General features: G+C 43.6%; 1 long non-coding RNA gene across 1 annotated transcript; it reads left to right on the top strand.

Annotated features, from left to right (window-relative positions):
• The first annotated feature begins 303 nt into the window (after positions 1–303).
• Positions 304–1,189, top strand: LOC134287028 (uncharacterized). The gene is made up of 2 exons (XR_009996966.1): positions 304–620; positions 676–1,189. It is a non-coding gene; the product is annotated as an uncharacterized LOC134287028 (long non-coding RNA).
• The last annotated feature ends 6,988 nt before the right edge of the window (positions 1,190–8,177 follow it).

Below are 8,177 nucleotides of genomic sequence, written 5' to 3'. Positions count from 1 at the left end.
ACTGAGCATCAGCACCGAAAGGAAGAGAAAAACGCTAATGTTTTTACTATTGTTGATGTTTATAAACAACTAAACAAAAGATGTTTACAAATTAGAACCAACAGCAGATGGCGCGCAGGTAGGCATGTTTGGGTGGGCGTAGAGGGTAGGATCTACCACCCCTGGTATCTCTAACCAACCCGGTGTACACTCAAAAATAATATAAAACTTTGTTCGATTTTATTCGATGCCTTTTTTGTTTTTTCTGGATTTACACTTTGCTCAGTTTAAGAAGTATACTTGAGATGATTGAAAAGTTATTGAGTTGTCCAAAAAATGTCTCACGAAACCTAATGCAAGCCTATCCATATACATGAGAACAAAAGATGTTTACAAAGTTCTTACAGATAGATTAACACGTGAAATCTGAACACAAACCACTACCACACAGGAATTTGGATTGGTCAATACTGCGGTAAAATAACATGAGATTATTTTACGCAGTGTATTCAAAAACCAAATTTCAACATGTCGAGTCACCAACGGCCACAAAGTTGAAAAGGTTCTGAGGTTGTTTGCGCCGATTCCACAACCGATAATCCTATTTTACTATCGCGATGTTCGAAGTCAGTTGTTCACAGGTAAATATTTCCACCAAGTCCCCAAGCGGTGTAAGCTTATAATTCAGTTTTTCAGGCACTTCCGTGGGTACCCTTAGGGCCGGACAGCACAATTCCCCAGAAGACGCCCCAGCCTCCAATATCAGCGGAAATGCTTATAAGAGGAAATTGATGACTACGAAAGTTTCTGTTGATTGCTTTGCTCTTCAACCCGCGTCTAATACTGCTGATAAGTGTGCAAAAGGGAACCTGAATGCCGCCGTCATCGAGATGCTGTTTTCCGCAAGGATGTTACACTTACTGGCCACGGTTTCCATACTGCTGGAACTGGCACACAGTACCGAACACGGAAGCCACCAAATCGGTGAACACGGTCAAAATCTTTTGGAAACCCTTCCAGCAACATAGTGGCCTACGGCGGTGGAAGTGGCCTTAAGAAAACCAACCTGGATATGTTTATCACGGAAGCCCTGATGCCGCTGATCCTGATAATTTTTGGTGGCCACTAGGAAGTGATCGAGGAACAACCGCTTAACTATAGTTATATATCATTTACTAAAATAAAATATAAAATGTTTTAATTTCCAATATTTATGTTTTTTTCAATTTTCCTTAAAAAAAATCAAAACAAAACAAATTCTAGTCAAAATTAAATAAATCTCGGTTAAACTAGTTAAACGGCTGTTCGAGTCCGTATGAAGTTGATCATCAATATTAACTTCTTTTCTCGATCAGCCTAGATAGCTGTGTAGTGTCGGTAGCGATTGTCTCAATTGGCTAAGAATAACACTACGGACCGCCTGTTCCGGTGGTAAGAATCCACCAACAGGTGACCCCTAATTCATGGTGTGATGCGGCTTTATGCTTACCGTGCCTAGGAATGAATGGCTAGGGGGGTCTAATAAAAACCTAACCGCTAACGGAGCCTGTGGAGTACCAGGGCGCCCTCCACAGTATGTAGCCCTTACTGCGCTAACCGGAGCAATGGTGCAGTGGACCTTGTGTTTCTCCGAGACAATCAGCTGCCCTTCTTTAGTCTCACTTGAGGCTAAATAAGGGCGGGATTATGAAGATGTTGTTAATTAGTTTAAATTTTCACCTATATGGTTTCGCATTATGCGATTTACACAGTGTATTCTGTGTATCCTCGCCTTTGGCGTTTTCCAATCGATACCGATTTGGTTTTATTGTTGCTGTTCTTTGTTGTGCTGCTGTTGCGAAGAGTTTAATCTTACCTAGTTTGGGTAGTGGCTACGGTTAGGATAGCTCAGATCAATCTTCAGCATAAAAGAACAGCAACGATCAATCTTTGCAGACTTATGCAAAATGGTACAGCCCAAGTGGCCTTGGTACAAGAACCTTACTTTCGTAAGGGAAATTTCTATCTAGGAAACCTTGTGAACCCGGTGTTTGCCACTTTCAGTAAACATGAAATGGCAAACTCGCGTGTCATGCCTCGAGCCTGTGTGCTTGTCAACAACGCAATAGTTGCTACACTCATCTCTGAACTAACCACCAGAGATGTATGTGCTATCACAATTGATGTATCTGTTGGAAACCTCAACAGGAAATACGTCTATTGTTCTGTGTATTTACCACATGATGAACCATCCCCTACGGATGCTTTCAAACAAGTCATCGCATACTGCACTTCAAAAGGCCTTCCGCTAATTGTTGGCAGTGATGCTAATGCTCACCATATCATCTGGGGCAGCTCAGACATTAACTTGAGAGGCTCCAGTTTGATGGAGTACTTAAGTAGTACAGATCTTGCATTACTTAACATAGGCAACCGCCCAACCTTCATGGTATCTGCTAGAGAGGAAGTGTTAGATATAACGCTTTGCTCTAGCAGAATTAGTCACGAGCTGACCAATTGGCATGTGTCAGATGAAGAATCTTTATCTGACCATCGCTATATCTTTTTTGAACATTTAAATGTTACTTCGCAAACATTGCTGTCGAGTTCCCTCTCAATTACGTACACTTTCGGATACTGCAGAAATTCCGAATACCTCACTCAAGTAACGAACAGCGATTTATTATTCACTCCACTCTCTGATGTGGTTACACTTCTACTGCCCCAAGCTCGCATTTGCTGCCGCTGCGGCACCCAACTACCTCTCTCGTTTTCAATGTTTATTGTTCCTCCTCTTCTAAAGGCTTTTTATCGAGGGGTCCATCCATAGTGTTTACACAGACAAACAGACGTAACACTCTGATAATTCCCATCGTACACCGATTTAACGGTCTTTTTCAAAATTTAATAGTTGGCCAACTGCCCAACCATGGCGCTCGCATCGGTTTTGTTCGAGTTTGACATTTGCTCATTACCGCCACCTAGTTGGTGGTCGGCCAAACATAGTCCTTTTAGCATTGGGCGAATATGTTTCCGTGACTATGATTTGAACCGAAAAATGTTCGAAGTGTTACGTCTGTTTGTCTGTGGTGTTTATATACTCTACATTCCTCACCTGCTCCGAGAATTGAAATATGCTTAAAATTTAAAAAAAAATATTGATACCGGCATAGCGTAAACAAAAAAGAACCGAACCATTTATTATAATGCGCTAGCATTTTTGCGATTCTTCTGGGGCGTCTTGGTAGTGGCGGTTCGTTAAAAGTCGGGCTTCGAGTCATCTCGTTCTCGCTTGCTATTTTTGCGTCTGTCATAGATGGATCTGCCATAGCTGAATCTGACACAGTGGGATCTGTAGTATCTATATCGGTCGTAGCTGTCAAATCATCATGTGGAATGAACCATTTTTCCAAATGCACCACAGGCTGTCGATATTTAATTACATCGCTTACCAAGAACAATAACGTCACTTCCGCTTCTCTGAATCACCGAATACTTCTCCAGTCGTAAGCGGGGTTTCAATTTTCCCGTTTCATAATTTTTAATCATGACGGTGTCCCCAATTTCTATATCTGTCTGATGTGTCGTCGTTTGTCGGCGTACTACCTCTCTTGCATCTTCTTGATTGCATTCTTGTCCTTTGTTTCTTTATCTTCTTAGTGCAGGCAGCAGGTCCTTCACAGCCGCGCTTCCCAAACTCTGATTTCGCTCCATGTAAGAGTTTACATAATTGCAGAAAAACAAAAGTCCAATGCCAAATCTTGCCTAGCACGATCAGGCATTTCTTTACGTAGCATCCAGCTAACTCTTGCACACGATTTTTCACGGAACGGTCTATATATGGTCATCAAGCCTTCTCACGAAGGTTGCTTTTCATCGAAACAACTCCTAGATGGCCCCTATGTGCGATATCTAACGCCCTTTGCTGCAGATTTGTTGGAAGAATGATTAAATCATTTCTCACTGTCATCTATTACCTCCAGTTCCTTCGAGAAAACGTGATATGAATACAACTGTGATGGCCATACTTGCGATTCAATAGCATTCGCAACTTCTGTGAGTACGACTTCATTACTGTTTTTTTTTATTTAATCTCATTCAACGTGATGGCCGACGATCCTTCACCGACCTGACAAACATAATGTTCCGAAGTCTCATCGAATGGTAGATCTGTCTGCTGACATAGCCTCGAGAAGATGTCTGAGATATTGCCAGCTCCAAGAATATGCACAACTGAAAAGCCACGAACTTTTTTCTTTGTCTCCGACTCCCTAAAGCTTCTGATTGCTGTTACTTTGTCGTCGGCGGGACTGATATCATGTTCGCTGATCTTGAAATCAAGTATTACCAGCAAATAATTAGGAACACATCCATCTCTTCCATGAAAGACGATGCTCCGTTAGAATGTACCATCCTTATCGACCATTCCTCGCAAAGTGTCCCATCAATTCCCGGTTGTAGCATGTTAAATTGCGAACAATACAGTACTTGAAGTCTCTCTGGTGTTTCCATGATCTACAACAGCTACATTTGTCCGACCAGTGCCTTCGCACTTCTGCTCGCGCTTGAACTGCTGAGCTGAACTTCCGCCTCACGAAATAGACTTCTTCTCCCAGTCCTGCTTGACCATAGACACCGACCCAGTCTCTACCCTCAATGAATGTAATTTCTCCCCCGCCTCAGCAAAACTTCTCGCTTGATTTAACTCGCTTATCTAGCTCATCTAAATTCATCGTGCTCTCAAGGCTCTTGTCTCGCGCCCGCTTATCTATGACACCAACGGTTTTCTGCTGCAGCAGTAAACCTTTCCCACGGTCACGAAAAAAAAAGATTGGGAACCTCTGTTCCCTCGAACCAACCTCTCATGCCGCGACTCCTTTTTCTTTAGTTCCAAACAGAACCTCGCAAGTTTGATGCCATTCCTACCATTCCCGCCGAAGACTGGAGGAATCAGCAGCTGATGCAACTGGAAATGATTATCGGAATTCATTCGAAAAAATGAGAACACTAAACACCTGAAACCTCCAACTCATGACAGCAAAAGAAGCAACATAATCTGCAACAACGACTGAAACCTCGCCCAATATAAATTCTTTCAAACTAAATCCCCTTCAAAAACAACAAGTCTGCTGATGATATCTTCACTTCGACGAAGTTCTAAAACCCAACCAGTAGTGGTGTCACTCACACTCAAACAAAGCTCCTCACTGAATCCTATCATTTGCGATCACACTTTTCCATCCTTCTCCCTTCCGACTTACGAGCACCCACGTGCATCGCTCACTAATCAGTACCACATCCTTCTCTTTTGCAACTAACTATCAATCCAAACTCCTCCTCTCCCCGACCTCGACTATCAGCCCGTGCAACGGTCATCAAGCAGACGCGAGGGCAGACCTGCATCATGCGCTGCCCACCTTATCCGTGTATGGCGCTACGGTCATCAACCGGACTCGCATCTTTTCCTTTTCTCTCCATGTTGTGATAGCCAAAGATTCCACTTCATTTCTCGGTGTGTGCTTCGGTCATCAACCGGTGTCGCATCTTATCATGTCTTCTTTTTTTTAGTTGTGCGCTACGGTCGCCAACCGGACTCGCATCTTTTTTAATTTCACTTCGTCCTCGGTGTGCGCTTCGGTCATCAACCGAACCCGCATCTTTTCTTCAATGCTATTTCCTTTTTTTAGCCACCATTTTGGAATTCGCGACATCCCTCACGATGCCATGGAATTTCAAATCGTTCCCACAATCAATATCCCAAATCTTACAAACATCCTCTCAAGCAGAATACACACAATGATCACTGACGTAACATGGCTCACGAACTCGAAAACAAAACATCCATTTATGATCGTCCATCAGAGCTTGGAAGATTCATTCAAAAATGAACGAATTGCTAGTTTCCACGCTGCTTTGAATCACATTTTTCGTTCGCTCTCCTGGACTGCACACCATCGCACATCGCTTGCCTCACGAAGAACGGCAGAAGCAACTAAACAACACTCAAGTCCACCGGTGGGTGCGAATGCCTAATGCTGAAGTATATTCACGACCAACCGCGGCGATGAATGTTTATCACTCGTCGGGGCTGGCCGAAGCGAGGAATGCCAGTTCCACTCTCCTTTGCTTGTTGCGAAATGAACGAACCAAACGTACACACTATCAGCAACAGAGACAGATATATCCAAGCCACATGTAAGAGCGAGAACGCATGTGTTGCTTCACGGCGATAAACAAACACACACCAGAATATTCGACGCCGTCGTTTCCAATAAATAGGTGCAGCTCAGCAGCATTGTGGCATGGGACAAGCAATCTTCAACTTCTTTGTGTTGTATTTTTCGTTCGTCGTTTGGTTCGTTCACTGCTGCTCTGTTCAGTTAGGAATCAATATTCACGGGGTGCCGTAAAATTTATTCCTCGTGAGGCATGTATACTCACGAACGTTTTTGGGAACGATAATTGTATGTTCATGTTCACGGATTCATTCAGCCAAGCCCTGTCGTCCATCTTTCAAGCCTCCTCGCAACAAATCGGAACCGCAGTTTGAAAGAAACTTACCGTAGAAAAAAATCGTACCGGCTGCGCCAAATTGTCGAGTTCCCTCTCAATTACGTACACTTTCGGATACTGCAGAAATTCCGAATACCTCACTCAAGTAACGAACAGCGATTTATTATTCACTCCACTCTCTGATGTGGTTACACTTCTACTGCCCCAAGCTCGCATTTGCTGCCGCTGCGGCACCCAACTACCTCTCTCGTTTTCAATGTTTATTGTTCCTCCTCTTCTAAAGGCTTTTTATCGAGGGGTCCATCCATAGTGTTTATATACTCTACAATTGCGTTTCAGGAATCCTCGGTCAACAAACTGGGATCTTTATACTGATTTGGTTGCAGCCAAATTTCATGGATATTCGCCATCCATTGACACTCCAAGTGATTTAGATGATGCCGTTGATACTACAACGACCTTCATCATGGAAGCTTTTGAAGAAGCATGCCCTCTACGGTCTGTGAAGATCACAAGAGGAACCCCTTGGTGGAACTCTGATCTGGCGAAACTCAGGAAACAATGTAGAAAGAGTTGGAACAGACGACGTTCGGCTGGTTCGGAGGCTTTCAGGTCGGCTCGCATGGCCTACAGGAAAGCTCTCCGGTCTGCTGAACGATCCGGCTGGAAAAACCTTTGTACAAATGTTTCCAGCTTGAGTGAAGTCAGTCGGTTAAACAAAATCCTTGCAAAATCTAAGGATTTCCGGGTGAACGAACTTCGTTTGCCAAATGGCGATCTGACTTCCTCTGATGAGGAAGTTCTGGAATGCTTATTCAGCACACCAGAGCTTGGAAGATTCATTCAAAAATGAACGAATTGCTAGTTTCCACGCTGCTTTGAATCACATTTTTCGTTCGCTCTCCTGGACTGCACACCATCGCACATCGCTTGCCTCACGAAGAACGGCAGAAGCAACTAAACAACACTCAAGTCCACCGGTGGGTGCGAATGCCTAATGCTGAAGTATATTCACGACCAACCGCGGCGATGAATGTTTATCACTCGTCGGGGCTGGCCGAAGCGAGGAATGCCAGTTCCACTCTCCTTTGCTTGTTGCGAAATGAACGAACCAAACGTACACACTATCAGCAACAGAGACAGATATATCCAAGCCACATGTAAGAGCGAGAACGCATGTGTTGCTTCACGGCGATAAACAAACACACACCAGAATATTCGACGCCGTCGTTTCCAATAAATAGGTGCAGCTCAGCAGCATTGTGGCATGGGACAAGCAATCTTCAACTTCTTTGTGTTGTATTTTTCGTTCGTCGTTTGGTTCGTTCACTGCTGCTCTGTTCAGTTAGGAATCAATATTCACGGGGTGCCGTAAAATTTATTCCTCGTGAGGCATGTATACTCACGAACGTTTTTGGGAACGATAATTGTATGTTCATGTTCACGGATTCATTCAGCCAAGCCCTGCAGCACACACTTCCCTGGATGTGTGGATATTACATCTTCGGATGATCCTGATGTCTTTTCTTGTAGTTATGATTCTTTAGCTTCGGCTCGGAGTATTGTAACTATAGAATCGATTGAGTGGGCTCTTAATAGCTTTGCTCCTTTCAAATCTCCTGGGGCAGATGGGATTTATCCTATTTTGCTTCAGAAGGGATTTGATTATTTCAAACATGTTTTGAAAAAACTACTGGTTTGCAGTT

The sequence above is a fragment of the Aedes albopictus genome, chromosome 2 (assembly GCF_035046485.1).
Source record: "Aedes albopictus strain Foshan chromosome 2, AalbF5, whole genome shotgun sequence".
Classification (NCBI taxonomy): domain Eukaryota; kingdom Metazoa; phylum Arthropoda; class Insecta; order Diptera; family Culicidae; genus Aedes; species Aedes albopictus.
This window is presented reverse-complemented; position numbering and strand designations above follow the sequence as displayed.